Raw genomic sequence first — 19,480 nt, 5'->3', positions numbered from 1 at the left:
AACTTTTAACTTAACTTAGTTAATTTTAATTAAATTATTTTTTTAATTTAACTGGTTATTTTTTAAACATATAAACTTTAATTTATTAACTTTTTGCCAAAATTAAAAATTTATTTGTATAAAAAATTATAAAAAAAAAATTTTAAAAAAAGAAAAAATGGAGAAAAGAAAGAGTTTCGGACTATTTGGGATCATCTACTGGTTTTACTGATGCATAAAACAAAACGCAACGCCAGTAATTTTTACTTCTGCTAACTGCATTTTTACTAATAATAATTAAACTTATTTTCGAACAGACTATTAATAATTATAAAATAAGAGAGGATAGTTTCGTAAGTAAAATATTATATTCACAGAGCATGTCTCCAAAATGTAATTCAGACTTTCAAGGATAAGTAAAATGTTTCTGTTCGTCCTACCTAACCTATGTCCATAATAAACTGACGGCCGACTTCATCACAACGGTAAAAAAACGCCGCGTCACGTCGGTTGTCTATACACACAGGCGGATCTGCCGCAGTAGATCTGCTACCCACAAACAACATGAGTGAAATGTACAATGAATCCGCCGCAGCAAACCCGGCCGCATTGAAAAAAAACTAATCCTAATACAAACATATTTAATGTTAAATGGGCGCAATTCTACTATTTAAATAAAGTAAAATTTATTTTAAATTAAGAATATATTTTCGTTTTGTTTTAAGAATGATTTATTCTTAATCGAAGATTATTTATTCTTGGCGCTATTTTAAGCATAACATATTCTTAAATTAAAGCACTTATGCATTTCTTTAAGAATTCATTTTTGTGTGTGTGTGTTAATTATTCTTTGTCCAACTTCACCGATAAGAAAGACGAAGAAAGCTCTTCGTATAAAACTTCATCATATTATTTTTCTGCTTTAAATATACGGCCTTTCATATTAGAAATCTTCAAAAAAAAAAAAAAAAAAAAAAACATTTACAATATGTGTAGTTTAATTTAAGTAATTTCTTGCAGTAGTGATTTTCATTAAAGAATGAGATTTGTTCATTCACGCTATTAGATTTTGAATAACGCCCAATTGCTCACGTTGCCAATTAACTAATTTAACATAAAATTTTCTAATCGGTGGATTCAATAGAAACTTTAAGCGTTGATCGCGGTGAATGGCTGTGATCAATTACCAGGGCTGGCAAAGTAAAATTTTTTAATGTATGGAAGGTAGGTTGAGAAGGAAAGAAGGGAAGAAAGTAAATAAATTTTCTCATATCTTTTCTATCATGTGTTCTTTTAATTTCTACATGATAAAAGTAGACGTCTTAATTAAACTAGCACAGCCATTTCAGCACAATCAAATGCGACTTATACAGAATTTATTTTCTATTTTTTTTTGCTCTACTTAGGATTCTTTTATTCTAATCGTTCACTAAAAACAATGACGATACTAACTTATGGTTAAAGTTAGCACAACCTTTAAGAAAAAAAGAAAAATATTAAAAAAACAAATACGTATTTTTGAGGATTTATTTAATTATTTGCTCTAATCCCGACTTTGTTAATCCAGCCATTTCACTAAAAGCAATGGCGAGATGCAATCTATTTGCCGCTCTCGCGTCCCACACAAAGTATGTAAGGATTTTAATTTCACTAAAAAAAGAGAAGTAACGTTTAAAAAAAATTCTTACAAAAGGAGTTGGCTTCCAAGAGAAATTAGTTTTAGTCGAGCTCCATCTTCAGCAGCAGCGGCAACGGCAGCAGCAGCGGCGACGGCGGTTGTTACTACCTCTGCTGTTGCTGCTTCTATTGCAGCATCCGCGAACTGATATGACCGCGCGCATAGCTCAAGATGGCCCGGGGAAAATGCAGTTTGCTGTTACGCGGAATGAATTCCAACCGAAACGGCGCTTGTTTAAACGAGAATTAACGGGATGTCCGCTGTTCGCGATATTAATTGCCGGTAATAAGCGATTTATCGTTTAATGGCTCTTTGGCGAGAATGTATCGCCGGCCGCCCGTTATATGCAAAGTCAAATTTGATTTCAATCTTCGACCGCCCTTCGTTTTATGAGTAATACACGCGATTTTTGGGCAACCGCAATTTTTCGAAGCCATTTTCCGATTGGTTTATGTGGGTATTATTAATCGTCGATTTTTTCAATAGCAATTCGACATGCAACTTTCCAAAAAACGTTGCATATCGCTGTATTTTCACAAAATTTACGTGAACAGTAAAATAGGTCATCAATAAACACAAATTTACGTGTATATGCTTGAAATATGAAAATTTATTTTTTCTATCGATTTTAATTAACAATTTGTATTTTTTGGTACAAAAAATTTTAATTTCGAGTTACTTTATTATACAAAGGAAGCAAAAAGTATCGGACCAGTAAAATATCTCAAAAACAAAATATTTGAAAAAAATTATTTTATACAAAAGTTATATGATCCGGAATAATACTTGTAAAATTAATGTCCAAATAGTTTAATTTTTCATATAAAAATATTTTTCATATAAAGATTATCGTCATTTTGCATATGAATTCTATAATTATTCTGTATACAAAAGTATTAAGGTAGTGCAAAAAATAAATAGTTTGAGAAATTTTATATTATATTTTATTTTGGCATGTATTTCGACATAAAATATTCTGTAAACTATTGATTTTCGATAACTTTGTTTTAATACGTTTATATACAGAATAATTAGAGGAATCATGTTGTGTGAAGAAAAATCATATAATACCAATATTTTGTTTTCAAGATATTTTATCAGATATTTTTCTGATACTTTTTGCCTTTTCTATATAAATATATAGTATATGTAATTCTATTGTTTATATTTTACATTAATATTAGTAACTATTAAAAATGTGCTGGAAAGGCATATATAATGCAAAAAAAATGCATATTATAAATGCAATGTTTCGTGTATCGTGTTTTTAAATGACGGTATTCGGACACGTTCTCCCTAGCACGACCTACTTCCAATGGTCAAGGTTTGAAAGCCCTTCATTTCCAGGTTACGCCAAGTATTTAAGGAATTTCAGTTACGCGAAAAATGTTATCCAAAAGCACATTTTTCCGCTCATGACGTTTTCTTACTTACTAATGTAAGATATTTAACCGCGGCATTACAAAGTATATTACAAACACAGTTTCTAGGCGCTATTAATTTGCTGTGCTATTTGCAACAATAATTGTATCTAATGCAGTTATATACAGAAAAGACAATTTTGCAAAAATATGAAAAAATGTAGCAAATAATGAATATCGATTTGTAATTTTGTTGTACTAAATATTTGTGAAAATAATTATGACAAATGTTTAAGCATGATGAACAATGCTGCAACAAATTTTGACATTGTAACAACCAGTTTGAAAGTCTAACAAAATTATTATCAAATCTGTGTCCAGTTAAATTTTCTTCCTTCTTTCTAAAAGTCCAGTTAAAATTAAATTAAAATGTTTATTTGTCAATAATATATTTGTCAATGACTTGTCTCATTAAAATTTCAAAATATTCTACTTTTTATTTAGCACTACGCAAAATGTATTTAACGTTCGGGCTCGTATTATTTTGCATACGTTTATCTTCCGATAGGATTTTCTTCTTTTAAGTAATTTATTAATTAGCACCTTTGTATAGAGATAATATACGGCTTTATTTAATCTTAAAAGTTGCAAAAAACAGTGCACAGTCAAACTGTAGAGAAAGAAAGTTCAACTATAATTTGCTAAAGAATTTCAGTCGAGAGGAAGTGCATCAGCCTTATTGTATTAAATATTTCAACGTTTACAGCAGGACCATTGAAAATAATCTTGCAATTTTGTCTTACATTAGCGAGAGAGTAAGAAAGGAGCTATTTACGACATCAGCGGGCGAAAAGAAAAGGTCGAAGAAGACTCCGGAAGGATATAAGAAAGGAAGGATGGAGAAATAGGGCGCAGGCAGGAGGCTGTGAGTCATAAATCGCGGACCTTGCTGCATGGATGTCGAGATAGGAACGTATTTTCCGACACGCGGGCGCTGCGAAATTTTAAGAGCTTAATCGGCCGTGTCATGTTTCACTAGAGAAACGGTTTGTTTCTAATTACCGCTGATACCGATGTCTGATCCCGTCGATTTCGGTTACAATTACGATAAGAAATGTCGAACAAGTATTTACAATTATTTTCAAAACGCATTGTCGTTAATATTTTAATCGTTATATCTCGAGCAAAATTAATTTTGATTTAATTCAACAGATATTACATTTAAATACGACAATATAATTCCTGATATCACATCTATATCGATTTAATGCTATTAGCTTGGTGTATGAAAGGCATTATGCGAATATGATTAATGCATTTAAATGCACATAAATATCATTAGTATAATTAAAGATTAATAAATTATATAATTTTTATTATTTAAACAGCGCAAATGAAAAGATTGATAATCTCTTCATATCAAAGTCGTGAATATTAACAGTAATATAAATCACTTTAATTAACGCCAAATGTATGCTCATTTACAAAGAACAATTTGTTGCGCTGAAATTACACATTTGATGTATATACAGTACAAATGCACAATTAAACTTTCAACATACTGTCTAAAATTCTGTTAATCAAGAGGCGCGGTCGCGACTCGCGCCAAGTGACACGCGAAGCGAAGAGATTTCGTTAACCTCGGTTATGCTAGAAAACTACAATATGAAACTTGAGAATCGCGAGGTTTTGTCATTTAGCTTTGGACAGATTGTCGCGTCAGAATTTCGAGAATTTCTTCTCGAGAACGGAAGTGGCAAAGCAAGCAACGTGAGCAAAGTTTTCATGTAACAACGTCAGACAGCCTATTGTAATCTCCATCGATTCCGCGGCATAAAACTTGGAAGCTACGCGTCTTGTAAGTCCCGCAACCGGAAAGTTCAAAAGTCGATTGGTTCCGCCACGCATTCGATTGCCGCTCTGAAATCGGGTTTACATAACTCCCTCGATTTCCGGTACGACGTCTAACTGTAACAACTCGATCGAATTCTTATAAAGAGTTGTATGTTGTATAATATGTTTCTGCCAATGTTCCGGCGACGCAATGTCGGTCGTATTAATTTTTTATCGAGCAAATCTTATTCTTGTGACACGAATAACTGTTCTTTTTATTTGCTGCTCTTAGGGCATGTGTTAAAAAATGTAAGAATCATGCAAGCTACTTGAGTAACCTTCATAAAATCAAACGTCAGTTTTTATTACTTCAAACATTTTAAAAGCGCTTGTGAAATATTTAAATAATATTAAATAATTACTAGGATTCTGTACATTTCGAGATTACGTCTACATGAATGATTTATACATTGCTTACATTGCGCTTGTATAAACTATTTTCAAGTAGACGATACATGCAATATAAATTATTATAAATTGGAACGCAATACGGAAAAAATAATTAAATTAAAAGATTGTTTATATATCTAACTTAAAAATTTAATCCATATAATTTAAATCAGTAACAAGAAAACCTTAGATCAATATCTAAAGACACAAATATAAAACAATTGAGAAGTCCTAACGGTCATAGCTAGATCTTAGTGCTGATCTTTATAATTATATATATATATATATATATATCTTTAAATTCATGAAATATATGAGTATGTACATAAAAAAAATGTAGTATTAAAAAGCGGAACATCATTTTCACTATTTCTAATAAAATCTAAATTTTTTAATATTCCATACATTATTATTTACATAGATAACGTAAAATCTAGTTTACATATAGAAATTTACATTGTCTACGCGCAATGCAGATTATATATATTTAATGAGTAAAGAAAGATTTTTAGTTCTGATGTAATTATCGAGGTAACGTTTGAAAAGCAACTTTTGCATGAATACTACTATTTTCTATGCTCAAAGTGAGATCGATTTTCGAAGCTCTTCATCCGCAAAATTGCGCGAGGTTTGATTTGCTTTTTAAGCAGTTAAAAAGTTTCGAAAATCTATTTCACTTTGAGCGTGGAAAATAGTAATATTTATGCACAAACTACTTTTCACGTTATTACAGAAAGACCAAAAACCGTTTCAAACTTATTCAAATATGAAAATATTCTATTTAACTTCAATAATTATATATCATTACGAGCACAACCCTCAATTTCTTTTGTGCCTCAAAATAGATGACTACATGTTTCTAAGGTTTCCAGCCAGAAAACAATTTATAAAAGGAGAATGGCGAACGATTAAAATAAGGAGCGCAGGATGCGCACAAAAGAGAATGTAGGTTTTCCTACAGGGAAGAAAGGGAGAAAGGAAGAAAGGGAGAAAGGGAGAAAGGAAAACCAATATTAAACCTGCCCGGCCGAAACGCCTCAAACTCAGCTATCGCTCCACGCGTTATTGCATAAACATCTCGTTACCGTCGCTACTCGAATTTCAATTATCATCGACGTGCCACTACTTGCGCCCTTTACGCCAACCCTCGCAACCCAGCCCGCAGCGCGCAGCGCGCGGTAGGGAGTTGCGATAAATCGATAACCGTTCCAATAACGATTGACAACGCGACCACGGCCGCGTGACACGCATCGGCCTCGATTTAAATGACAAAGAGGATTAATCGTCTGGCTCGTCGGAGTTTTCATCGCATTCCCTGGCAAACTCCCTGGCACTACCCCCGCGTACCCTCGCACCACATTCGCAGTTTGCTCGACTCTCATTACCGGCACCTTTTTCATTTCCGTGGAATCGGCTCGTAGCTCGGTCCTTCGATTTTCACGGTTTTCTTCGCATTTCGCAATGTTCCCTTGTTGTTTTTTCGGATTCTCCTTCTCCACGCCGCGCGTCGTCCGACGGATGCGTCTCCATTGTTTTTCCGTCGCGTTTCCGCATTCTTTTTTGTCGTCCAGTTTTTGACGAACCTTCGCAAACAGCCCCCCGTCGTCGTCGATGGCGTCGTAGCCAATCGATCGCGGCTTCGAGTGACAAACGTGTCCGGCCCTATCGATGTCGGTTCACTGCTTTTTCGCGATCGATCACCCCCGCTGGCTGTCGCAAAGTTTGACGGGAAACAACGTTTACACGATGACCGTGAATGATGTTCTAGGAAACGTTTCTTTATCGCGTTACTGACATTTCTTAAGAAATTGGCGTTATCGCATTACGATATAATACGATCAAAGTGGGGATCCACTGCATTTTTCTCTTATAAGTTCGTTAATAATCTTCTCACGCTTTCTAACAACTTTATAGAATAAACCAATTTGTGTAATTAATATTCAATAATGTATCTGTTTTTGCAGTTATGCAGTATATCTGTAAATCGTGCCTAGCCTAGCGTATATTGAATAAAGTTCTTTGTAGAGATATAAATTCAATAAATTTCCTATAATAAATCTTTTATAACGGAAATATACGACAAATACGTACTTGCATATTACTATGCTGCAAATTCTGTTGTTATCGACCAACTTGCAACATCGTAGCAATCTGTTAAACTGCACAAGTCCGCGTACATCAGAATGTTCTCAACTCCACCCTTTTCGTGTATAAGAATTCTCGTTAATTGTCTGTCCATGATTTCTAATCTTTGTTTTCTATTTTCGATTTCCATTACAGCAATTAAAAAAAAAAACAGTACTGGCGTAACAAAAGTATCGCATAATTACCATAGGTATACAATCGTGAAATTAATTTTCCAGATAGAGGACCGAGAGTTTTGTTTAGGCTACAAATATTATTAATTTTTTAGAGAAAACATGATTAGAGGTGAAAACACATTTTTATCAAAAGCAAACTTGTGTCTAGATTTTAAAAATTTACTGCCATCAACAAAAGCAAATTAAAAGATTTAACCATTTAAATAAAATTGCAACAAAGTGCCGACTCTATTTTATCTTTATCTTTACCTGTTTTTACTTAAATCTAAAAATGTATGTAAAAGATGGTAAAATTGTGACAAAATAATATTAAGATATCTAGGATATCTTTGACCCTTGCCGTTTTATATTGTTTATATTTCGAGTTATAATGCATGAATTTTAATTAATTTTTTTTTTAATTAATCGTTTAGAAACTGAAAAAAAAAATTTTTTTTTCGATGCGAAAAAGTCGAAAAATCACAGATGAAAATAGATATTTTGCAATTTTTATATATAAGTAAAAAATGCAAAAAAAAAGTAAAATTTAGAAAACCGACCTAGATTACTTAATGTAGACACTAAAAATTAAATAAACCATAATTTTATGCAGTTTCGTGATTATTAATTGTCAACACAAGACCACTTGTCAAGATATTGAAAGTTTATTTCAAGCTACGAATCAAAAGCATACTTCAATTTTAATATTCAAAAAAATTTTAATATTTAATGAATTTGTGAATAAAAAACTTCTATATCTTGTGTTCGGACAATTAGTTTCGTAACTGCATATCATTGCTGTAATAATCAAAGCATAAAAATTTTCTATACGTGGAAATTCAACTGTGTTAGAAACAATTCCCGACGAGATATATACATTTAAGATTAAAGAGCGGAATTCACAATCGGAAGGCGTCGTCGTATCGCACTCTACTTGGGGATTCGTAGCAGTCTTTCTGGGCGGAAATCTCGAAACATTATCACAGACGTACGTACAAGAGCGAATTTCTCAAACACAGCGATCGCCTCAAGTTGCTTCCGCTCGGCAAGTAGTTTTGCCTCGGCGCTTCTCCGTAAGAGAGGACGAAGTTACTTCCTGGTGCGCATGGCAGCTCTACCGACCAACGGGCTTCTTCCGCACGAAAAGTTCATTCGAATCGAGTCGGGCGTTATTCAAACGGATAGAGTTTCGTCGAACCGCGAATATTCGCCGGCGTGCGGAATATTTAGGTCCTCTCCTTTAGATTTCATTCCCGCTCTAGCTCGCGGAGGGCTTTTATTTTCCTTCCTCACTGGCGAATATCGCGGCGTGTGCGTTTACTTTACAACGAATTAACACTGCCGTCATTCGTGGCATTAACGCTTGAAATTAGTCGCGAGTACTTGCATAAATTTATATACTGCAAAAACAAATAGCAGAGCCTTTCGCGTTAAATTGTAATATTACGTTATTAATAAAAAAAGAAACAAATAATAATTGAAAACCGTTTTATTTTTCTTTAACGTCTCGTTTTCCTTCTTAACTGTTTTCCAAGAGAATATATGATTCTATAACCCTCCTTTATTATAGCGTAAGGTATAAGTAATTAGTTGCCCCTCTCTTTTCGCGAATATTATATTCTATATCATAAATTAATTATGACACAGATATCACAGTGCCATAAAGTTGGTACGAAATTCACGTTTAAACTGGCGCCGCCGCAATTTGGACTGCAAAGTTGAGTCTCTAAAATATATAGCCGGCTTCTCGACTAACGCTCTACGGTCACTTTGAGGCGTTTCGAGGGTCTCCGCGGAGAGGAGCGGAGGAACCTGAAATTCCCGGTGGAACCGCGAACCTCCAGGAGGAAGTGCTGCGGCGTACCACCAGTTCGATCCTGGGATACAGTTCGGCCTCAACGAGCTACTCGTGTTGTAACCAAAACAGTTTGACATTGACCGTCGCAAGCGATCGTCCAACTGTCGTAACAAAATGCTTAATCGCAAGATCAAAAGTTTCTTACCGTAAACCTGGAGTTATTAAATAACAATAATTGTCTAATAATGAAGGAATTAACAATAATCTGAAATTAATAGGCCTAATGCGAACAAACAAACAAACAAACAACAAAATTATTTTAAATTCAATACGTGTGTATTTAATAATTATTTTAAATTCAATACGTGTGTATTTAATAAATTCGAACCAAATTAACAAGAGTAACTTTTTAAATAAACAAGAAACCGGCATATATGTATATTTAATAGATTATGAAATTCGACCAAATTAAAAATAATATCTATTCGCGAATGGCCAAAAAACAAAAAAAAATTATTAAATTTTATTTTTGTTATTTATTTACCATTAAGGGAAAGCTCTGTGCTCGAAAAATACGGTTACTGTTTATATTAAAAGTTATTATTCTTAATTTGGTCAAATTTCATTATCTATTAAATATATACATATGTCGATTTCTTGTTTATATAAAAAGTTACTGTTCTTAATGTGGTTCAATTACTTTATTAAATACACACATATATAATTTAAAATAATTTGGTTTGCTCGTTATTAAGCCTATTAATTTCAGATTATTGCTGATTACTAAAATGGGCTATTTGCATGTTATATTATTATAAAGAAATTAATTTCATAAAAATCATATCGCGAAATTATCAGAAAAACATTACGTATAACATTAATATACGAATACTCATATTACAACGGATATTCCAAAAGAATTAAATATATTAAATATGGAGATATTTTAGAACTACAAGATAAAAATCTCTTCTCTTGCTTTTATTAAACGGACATGGATTTTAAGTAATGACATTTATTCCAAGGCGAAAGCGGGATGAAAGAATATTTCTTTGCCCGAATAAATTAATCGTCTCGAGCCGCGGTTTATTATACGACGAAGGCGCAAGATGCTGGTATTGCAGCTCATTCCAGACAGAATGAACCGCAATATTACATTGCAGTACGAAGAGTCGGGAAGGGTTAAAATTCCAACGTACCGCGACGGCAAATTAGAATCTTATTGTCGAGGAATACAAACTGGTCTGTAGTTAGAAAAATTCTAACAAAGCACGAACCTTCTTAATTCCTGTGATCAAACTCCAAGCGTTAGAAATAAGCTAAAAAATATTGTCGCGACATTTATCGAATTGTAAGGAGTATTTTCAATTGAGTATTTTCTATTCCATCAAGCTGATTTTTCGAGATCTCGACAAAGAGACGGGGGGCTCGTTGCTGATGCGTTTTTCGCATCGACTTGCAAATTGCATTAGAACATCGATGCGCTCACGAGGAGAGTAATCCGCCGTATTACTTTCCGTGCCGTGCATCCCTTAAACGGCGGTGGGTTATATTGGCCGCGAACGAATCGATTTTCCGCTTCCGCTCGCTATCAGTGTCACCCAGGCAGGGAGTTGAGTGCATCCATGGACGATATTAACCTTAGCCACGTTTTATCGGAAAGTATCGACGCCCGCCAGCCGTTCCTGGTAATAGGAACTGATACCGATGTAATTAATCGCCGGCGGCAACTGCGGCACGCACCAGGAAACACCGAAAACCGGTCTCGCGTTTCATCGCACGGCGATGCACTCGGAACGTATTGTTGAATACTCGTGATTTGTAAGATAATACTTTGCTTATCTTTTTGTATTTTGAAACATTTGTCAATATTTTTAACATTTTTCATTTCTTTCTTACAGAGCATTAACTAATCTTTAAAAAAAAAAAAACGGATATTTCTATTTTCAAGTATTACTTTAATATAATTCTTTCATATTCAGTATTAGTAAATAATCATGTCTTACTGCGATAAATTTCTGTATCGATTATCATCTATTACGCTAAATTACGATATTCAATTACCTTTCAATCTTTTTCAAACGACCTAGATTTTCTCGACTTGAAACCGACATTCTAGCTGGATCACATTCCACTTTAATTGTTCTCTGTTAATTGACGTTCTTTCTGTTTTCTGCAGACCGACATGGACTCATTATCGGCCTTATCGCAAACTAGATCGACATTATTATTACCGTTTAACAATCGCGTACTATTCCCGTTGCAGCACAATAACGGCATCAAATCCCACTTGAGCCGTTTTGCTTCTCCCTTAAGCTTCCATAATTACGTTCCATCTGAGTATGACGCAGTATGATGTACGAATTAATAATTCTCAACGCTAAAGTGTTGAATGAGTTTAAGCAATTCCACAGAGGTCAAGTTGATATCGATTATAAATTTAGATATATAAGGTGCGTGAAAGAAAGCATAAAAAAATAATAGGGTGCTCATCATTGAGTTATTAATAATAAGTAATCCTCTCCGGGCACATAATTTTTCACGAAAGATTTACAAAACAAATATTGCTCTCCTTTTCATCACGATTCTTTCAGGTCTATTCTCAGTACTTCGAGGATATTCATAAGTCTTAATCGGTGCAACAATTCAGTTGCATAAAAATTGCGGAAAATAAATAACTGGAAATTAAATAGTATACTAATAAGGCATTTCCTCGTTTCTATAAAAATGTGTTTTATAAGTAGCATTTCATGTGCATTTCAATATTACTTGTTTCTTTAAAATTTAAAAAAAATTTAATATTTTTTAATATTAGATTTATAAATTTCGTAAATATTGTAAAGTTTATGAAATTAATACTAACTTATGTACTTATAACTTTCCAAACACATTATGTAATTTTGCATTAATTAAAAATCACAAAAAAACGAATTGTATGTCATCACATTTGTATCGTCAATAAAAATAATATTACAAAATGGTGTTATTTCAAATAAACAAACGTACAGATTAACGAGTTGAGAAAACTGTGTACACCTGTAACAAGCGATTTCATCAATTCTACTGTACAATACTAACTTTAACGTCATTAGAGCCACATTGAAGCGAGTGCAAATACATTTGCATCACATTTGCATTAATAACGTATGCACGGCGTTCTCTAAGGAGTTGGCTAGTGAAACCTAGAGAGTAGTAAGATCTATTTAGATATTAAGATGTATTAATAGAAAATAAGAAATTAAATTAACAATGTAACGTCGAAAGAACATTTACGAAATACAGATTTTTTAATTTATTAATACTTTTTTCCATATATTCCATGGTATTTATATCTCATGATCATGATAGATGATACTTTATATACATACATATACATATACGCGCGCGCGTGTGTGTGTGTGTGTAATGTAAGCATAGAAAATAAAAATAAATTAATACATGTATAGAATTGAATAAAACTGTTAAATTAAAATTATTAATTTGAAAAATACAAGCGATTTTGAAAATTATTTTTAAAATTGTTAAAATATCTAATGTAATAAAATATTAAAAATAAATTGCATTTCTTTCACTACAGATTTTAAGAATTACTAGAAAAAAATTACTGGGCATTACGGGGGTATTACTGAGTATTACGTAAAATTTTAGGCATTGCTAGGCAGTAGTGAACACAATTTTGATCAGCGGTTTCTCCCTCGGCCCATCTATTTCATAAATCTGGTAAATTTATGATATATTCATTCATAATGTTACTTCCCAATTACTTGATTCCTTTTGGATATTTTTCATTTTATATGTACATGTTACATAAATCTCCAATAAAAATTGTTCAAAGATTCAATACTTAAAAATTAAAAAAAATTTTTTTAACTCACCAGACCATTGCGCAGCAGCAGAGTAGTAACACAGCTACATTAATCTGTAAAATGCATATAAATCCAAATTATAAATCTAAATTATAATATATTATTCAGAAGGTGTGTGCACAATTTTTAGGAAATGACTCGTCTTAAAACAGTCACAAACAAATTAATTTTAAAGAGAGATTTTTCATTTTCTTCTAAGTGAATTTTTTCATAATCTTTTTCCCAAGAGTAATTATTTTTTTAAACTTTACAAGCATAACTTCCTAATGTTCCCCCAAAGGCGTGTGCAAAATTTAAAAAAATAACCCCTCTTGAAAGACAAGTTATGAAGAAATTCACCCTGAAGAAAACAAGAAGTTTCTCTCTTCAAAATGAATTTGTTTATAACATCTTTTCTAAATGGGATTTTTTCTTAATACTTTGCATACATGTTGTGAATAATATTGGGAAGGTACCTGTAAATTTTAAAAAATTAACCCCTTTTAAAAAAGAAGTTGTGAAAAAATTCACTTAGAAGAAGACGAAAAGTCTTTCTCTTCAAAATGAATTTGTTTATAACATTTTTTCTAAGTGGGATTTTTTCTTAATACTTTGCATACATCTTCTGACTAACATTGGGAAGATACTTGTAAAGTTTAAAAAAATAATCTCTTTTAAAAAAGAAGTTGTGAAAAAATTCACTTAGGAGAAGACGAAAAGTCTCTCTCTTCAAAATGAATTTGTTTATAACATCTTTTCTAAGTGATACTTTGCATACATCTTCTGAGTAACATTGAGAAGATACCTGTAAAGTTTAAAAAAAAAACCTTCTTTTAAAAAAAAGTTGAGAAAAAATTCACTTAGGAGAAAACGAGAAATTTCTCTCTACAAAACTAAATTTGTCTATAACATCTTTTTTAAGTGGGATTATTTCTTGAATCTTTGCATACATCTTCTGGGTAACATTAGGAAGATACCTCTAAAGTTTACAAAAATAACCCCTTTTAAAAAAGAAGTTGTGAAAAAATTCACTTAGTAGAAAACAAAAAATTTCTCTCTTCAAAATTAATTTGATTACATCTTTTTCAAGTGGAATAATTTCTTAAAATTTTGCATAAACCTTCTGGATAACATTGGGAAGATAGCTGTAAAGTTTAAAAAAATAAGCCCTCTTGGAAAACAAGTCATGAAAAAATTCACTTAAAAGACGAGAAATTTCTTTCTTCGACATTAATTTTTTATAACGTTTTTTCCAAGGTTGATTTTTATAATCTTTACAGATCACTTTCTAACGTTACTCAGGTGTGTGTAAACAGTTTAAATATCTTCCGCAATTTCAAGCATTTATATATTTAACTTAAATACATAAATATTTGAAACAAGGAAATTCAATCAAGTTGACAAAATTTAGTCGAGCTTATAATTTTTTTTCTAAGTACGGATAATTTATAAATAATTTTACTTACCTACAGAGTTGTTCCGCCGTGGCCTCATGCTCCTCCCAAGCCTCTCCCTCATCCCGAATCCCGTCAATGGAGCACAACACAAAACTCGTGATTCTCGCCAACGAAAGATTAATTACAATCGCGTACTAATAATCACAGCAATGCGCGACACTTCATTAACAAAACTACCGGCCCAGCAACATCACCACGTAGCGAAAGGGACGCACAATCGCGCGAGGTTATGATCCAAGTCAATATTTCGTGGAAAGGTCAGAACATTTACTGTCGCACACGAAAACTCGGAACTGTGCGTACAAAAGAAAATTCGTTCCATGATAACACGCGAACTGGTGCACGATGCATTGACCAGACGGAGTACGCAGTTATTTCCGGAATCACTTTTACACCGTTCCACAAGAACAAGAACGCCCGCGTACGAATGACATGAATGTAGCAACAGAGAGAGGCTCGCGGCGACAGAGGCTCGCCATCTTCTCGTCATGACACCATCCTCGCAAGAAAGCGTGAAAAAGATCTAACCATCTCGCGCGCAGAACCATCTCAGGGCGATGACTATTTCAATTAAATATTCACGGTACTGTACATGTAAGGATAATCGGGAACGAAACGACCGAGCGTTCGTAGCGAAACAAACACGGCGCTCCCTTCGTCGCAACGGCACACGGCGGAGAGTCAACAAACAACGATCATTTCACTACGTATCATCGTACATAACACTCGCGAACTGTATCTGCGATAGACACGCGGCGAGATCAGAACTGGCCTGATCCGTATCCTCCGAAATGCGCAGCGTAGTTGCGACGCCACCGCCTTCGCCGCTGCCGGCCCGTCGACTGCTTGTCACTGCTGGCTCGTCGTCGTCGTCGTCGCTCGTCACCCGTCGGCCGCCGAAATACGCATATCGCGACGACTCCTCATTGCACGTTTGTTGCACGTATGTCCGAATCGCTTTCGTCTCTTTTCGTCGCGGTAGTTACGTCCGCAAGAAACTCGATTCTCAATTCCGACACACGTGCGACAATTGTGCGACGAGGGAGTCGTCGTCGCGATATGCATATTTCGGCGGCCGACGGGTGACGAGCGTCGACGGGCCAGCAGCCGACGGGACAGCAGTCGACGGCAGTCGACGGGCCGGCAGCGACGGTGGAGGTTGCGTCATAACTACGCTACGCAATTCGGTGGATGCGGATCGCTCCAGCTCCGATCTCGCCGCGTGTCTATCGCAGCTACAGTTCGCGAGTGTAATGTACGATGATACGGAAGGAAATGGTCGTGTGTTGACTCTCCGCCGTGTATCGGGCGACGAAGGCGAAGGTTAGGTTACCGCGGGGAAGCGCCGTGTTTACTTCGCTACGTCGCCGCGTCGCCGCGTCGTTCGTTCGCTACGTACGTTCGGTCGTTTCGTGCCCGATTCTCCTTACATGTACAATGTTTTCGTGTGCACCGTACTACAATGCCGTATATTCGTACGAAATAGCCGTCGCCCTGAGATGGCTACTCGTGCGTTAGATCTTTTTCACGCTATCGACCATAACCTCGCGCGATCGTTACCTTTCGCTACGTGATTATATCGCTTCGTCGGTAGTTCCGTTAATAAAGTGTCGTGCGTTGCTGTGATAATTAGCACGCGATCGTAATTGATCTTTCGTTGGCGAGAATCGCGAGTTTTGTGTTGTGCTCTATTGACGAGATCTGGGAGGAGGCGGAGGCTCGGGAGGAGCATCGAGCAACAGCGGAACAATCCTGTGGGTAAGTGAAATTATTTATCGATTACCCGTACTTAGAAAAAAATTATAAGCTTGAGTAAATTTTGTCAATTTGATTGTATTTCCTTGTTTCAAATATTTATATATTTAAGTTAAATATATAAATGCTGGAAATTGCGGAAGAAATTTAACCACTTTACACACACCTAGGTAAGATTAGAAAGATACCTATAAAGTTAAAAAAATAATCTTTTGGAAAAACGTTATAAACAAATTAATGTCAAAGAAAGAAATTTCTCGTCTTCTAAGTGAATTTTTTTATAACTTGTTTTCCAAGAGGGGTTATTTTTTTAAACTTTACAGGTTTCTTCCCAATGTTATTCAGAATATGTATGCAAAGTATTAAGAGAAAATTCCACTTAGAAAAAATGTTATAAACAAATTTATTTTGAAGAGAAAGACTTTTCGTCTTCTCCTAAGTGAATTTTTTCACAACTTCTTTTTTAAAAGAGATTATTTTTTTAAACTTTACAAGTATCTTCCCAATGTTAGTCAGAAGATGTATGCAAAGTATTAAGAAAAAATCCCACTTAGAAAAAATGTTATAAACAAATTCATTTTGAAAAGAAAGACTTTTCGTCTTCTTCTAAGTGAATTTTTTCACAACTTCTTTTTTAAAAGAGATTATTTTTTGAAACTTTACAAGTATCTTCCCAATGTTAATCAGAAGATGTATGCAAAGTATTAAGAAAAAATTCCACTTAGAAAAAATGTTATAAACAAATTTATTTTGAAGAGAAAGACTTTTCGTCTTCTCCTAAGTGAATTTTTTCACAACTTCTTTTTTAAAAGAGATTATTTTTTTAAACTTTACAAGTATCTTCCCAATGTTAGTCAGAAGATGTATGCAAAGTATTAAGGAAAAATCCCACTTAGAAAAGATGTTATAAACAAATTCATTTTGAAGAGAAAGACTTTTCGTCTTCTTCTAAGTGAATTTTTTCACAACTTCTTTTTTAAAAGAGATTATTTTTTGAAACTTTACAAGTATCTTCCCAATGTTAGTCAGAAGATGTATGCAAAGTATTAAGGAAAAATCCCACTTAGAAAAGATGTTGTAAACAAATTTATTTTGAAGAGAAAGATTTTTTTGTCTTTTTCTGAGTGATTTTTTTCGAGAGAGATTATTTTTTTAAACTTTACAAGTATCTTCCAAATTATCTTCCTTACCCAGAAGGTGTATGCCGAGAGGGAAACCGCTGAGGGCAGTAAGTGTACAAATTTTAGGAATTACTTGGTAAAATCTACTGGGCATTACGGGGCATTACTGCGGCATTACTGGGCATTATGTAAAATGTTTGGCATTACTAGTGTACAGAATTTTGATTAGCAGTTTCCTTTGTTTTTAGATAATTTTGCAATTTAAAGAGAGAAATTTATGTTTGATATCTTATTAAATCCAAGATCGAAATTGATTAAACTGTGCAATAAAGCAAAACACTTGGATATTTCTTTAATATTTACAATTCTATATAATATTAACTAACTGATATTACAATATTAACTAACTCATTGAATTGTGAGATTTACAAACTGCAAGAAATAAAACGCGAACTCTGCTTTGACATTCGGGTTTCTTAATGGACCATCAACTAGATATGTAACATTATCAATAATTAATTGATTTTCCAAATATATCTTCTGATTCGTGTTATATTTTGACCTCAACAAAAACAAGACTAACTAGATAAGAGTTTTAATATTTCCAAATACATGCCTTTGTTATAAAATAACTTTGGAGTTTGTTCCACAAATATTTGAAAACGCGACGACACCGTATAATGTATACGATAATTTATGTGACCTAACATAATGTTATATTAAAATTTCACTATAGTGATGCAAATTTCTACATTATGCATAACAATCCTACAACAAATTGATTCTCTTATGTAAAATCGAGGAATTCAAGCTTTATTAATGCAGCCTACACAATGATAAATTTATTTGTTTTGTTTCTTACGAAAATTTAACTCATGCCATGTCATGTTTTTCTTATATAAATATATGTATGTATATTATCCTTTATATATAAGGTACCCAAGCCGAATAAGGCCCACCTAACATATTTTATTTTTTATAAATTCTATTTACAAAGATATTGAAATAAACTAAATGAGAATAAAATGTTTATTTCAACCACTCGCCAAAATAAAATTATCTTTTATATAAAATATTTTTAGGTAAACAAAAAAGAAATGTTTTTAAACTCTGGCATTGGGCCTTATTAAATTCTTGTGCTTTTAATAAGGCCCAAATTAAAAATAAATTAAAAATAACAAAGAAATTAAATATTATTTTTCAACTTACTGTTAAAATAATTATTAATCACAAATACGAAATTCTTTAAGATCTATTATACTAGTAAAACATCACAATTATTTTTAATTTTGTCTATAATTAATATTTTAACTACAAGAAGTTCTGGCTATTTTAGTGCAATTTTAGCTTATGGAAAGTTAGTATCATTGAAAATTGTTATTCTCTGTTGCAAGCCACATACATAATAAACAAATGACAATGGCTATAACAATTAATGTACAAGTGGGCCTTATTTATTAATATATTATTTATAAAAAAGTATATTTATTCTAAAAAATTGATATACATATTTATTTTTTCCTATAATTAGAAAGTTGAATAACATTATAATATGTTGTAATAAACTATAAAATAATGTATACTTATTAAATTTACAACACATTTTTATAAAAACGACTGATTTATCCACGTTGTTACAAGTTTTTGTTGCACTGAATAAACGTGTTGCCAGCGGTATTAATTTCTTATTCAGTCTTTATCTACTTCCTATGATATATCTTTTAAGCATATATTTCAAACATAAATTGGGTTTATAAAGGGTAAATTTAAAAGTAGGTCTTATTTAGTACTGGGCCTTTTTCGGCTTAAGTACCTTATTATAAAATAAATTCGTCATTGTACATAGACTACATTTACAAAGCTTGAATTCTACGATATTGAATATATATGTAAAAAAGGAAGC

General features: G+C 33.2%; 1 protein-coding gene and 1 long non-coding RNA gene across 2 annotated transcripts in view; one reads left to right on the top strand and one right to left on the bottom strand.

Annotated features, from left to right (window-relative positions):
• LOC105196108 (nephrin) overlaps window positions 1–15,362 on the bottom strand; it is a 301,908-nt gene extending 286,546 nt beyond the window's left edge. Inside the window, exons 1-2 of the mRNA XM_026131964.2 lie at window positions 14,711–15,362; window positions 13,275–13,318 (exon numbers count right to left, since the gene is read on the bottom strand). The gene's annotated coding sequence lies outside the window, so the exon portion shown is untranslated. The remainder of the gene's footprint in view (window positions 1–13,274; window positions 13,319–14,710) is intronic.
• LOC120359842 overlaps window positions 15,352–19,480 on the top strand; it is a 97,968-nt gene continuing 93,839 nt past the window's right edge. The window contains exon 1 of the long non-coding RNA XR_005576636.1: window positions 15,352–16,459. This is a non-coding gene — a long non-coding RNA (uncharacterized LOC120359842). The remainder of the gene's footprint in view (window positions 16,460–19,480) is intronic.

The sequence above is a fragment of the Solenopsis invicta genome, chromosome 16 (genome assembly GCF_016802725.1).
Source record: "Solenopsis invicta isolate M01_SB chromosome 16, UNIL_Sinv_3.0, whole genome shotgun sequence".
Classification (NCBI taxonomy): domain Eukaryota; kingdom Metazoa; phylum Arthropoda; class Insecta; order Hymenoptera; family Formicidae; genus Solenopsis; species Solenopsis invicta.
This window is presented reverse-complemented; position numbering and strand designations above follow the sequence as displayed.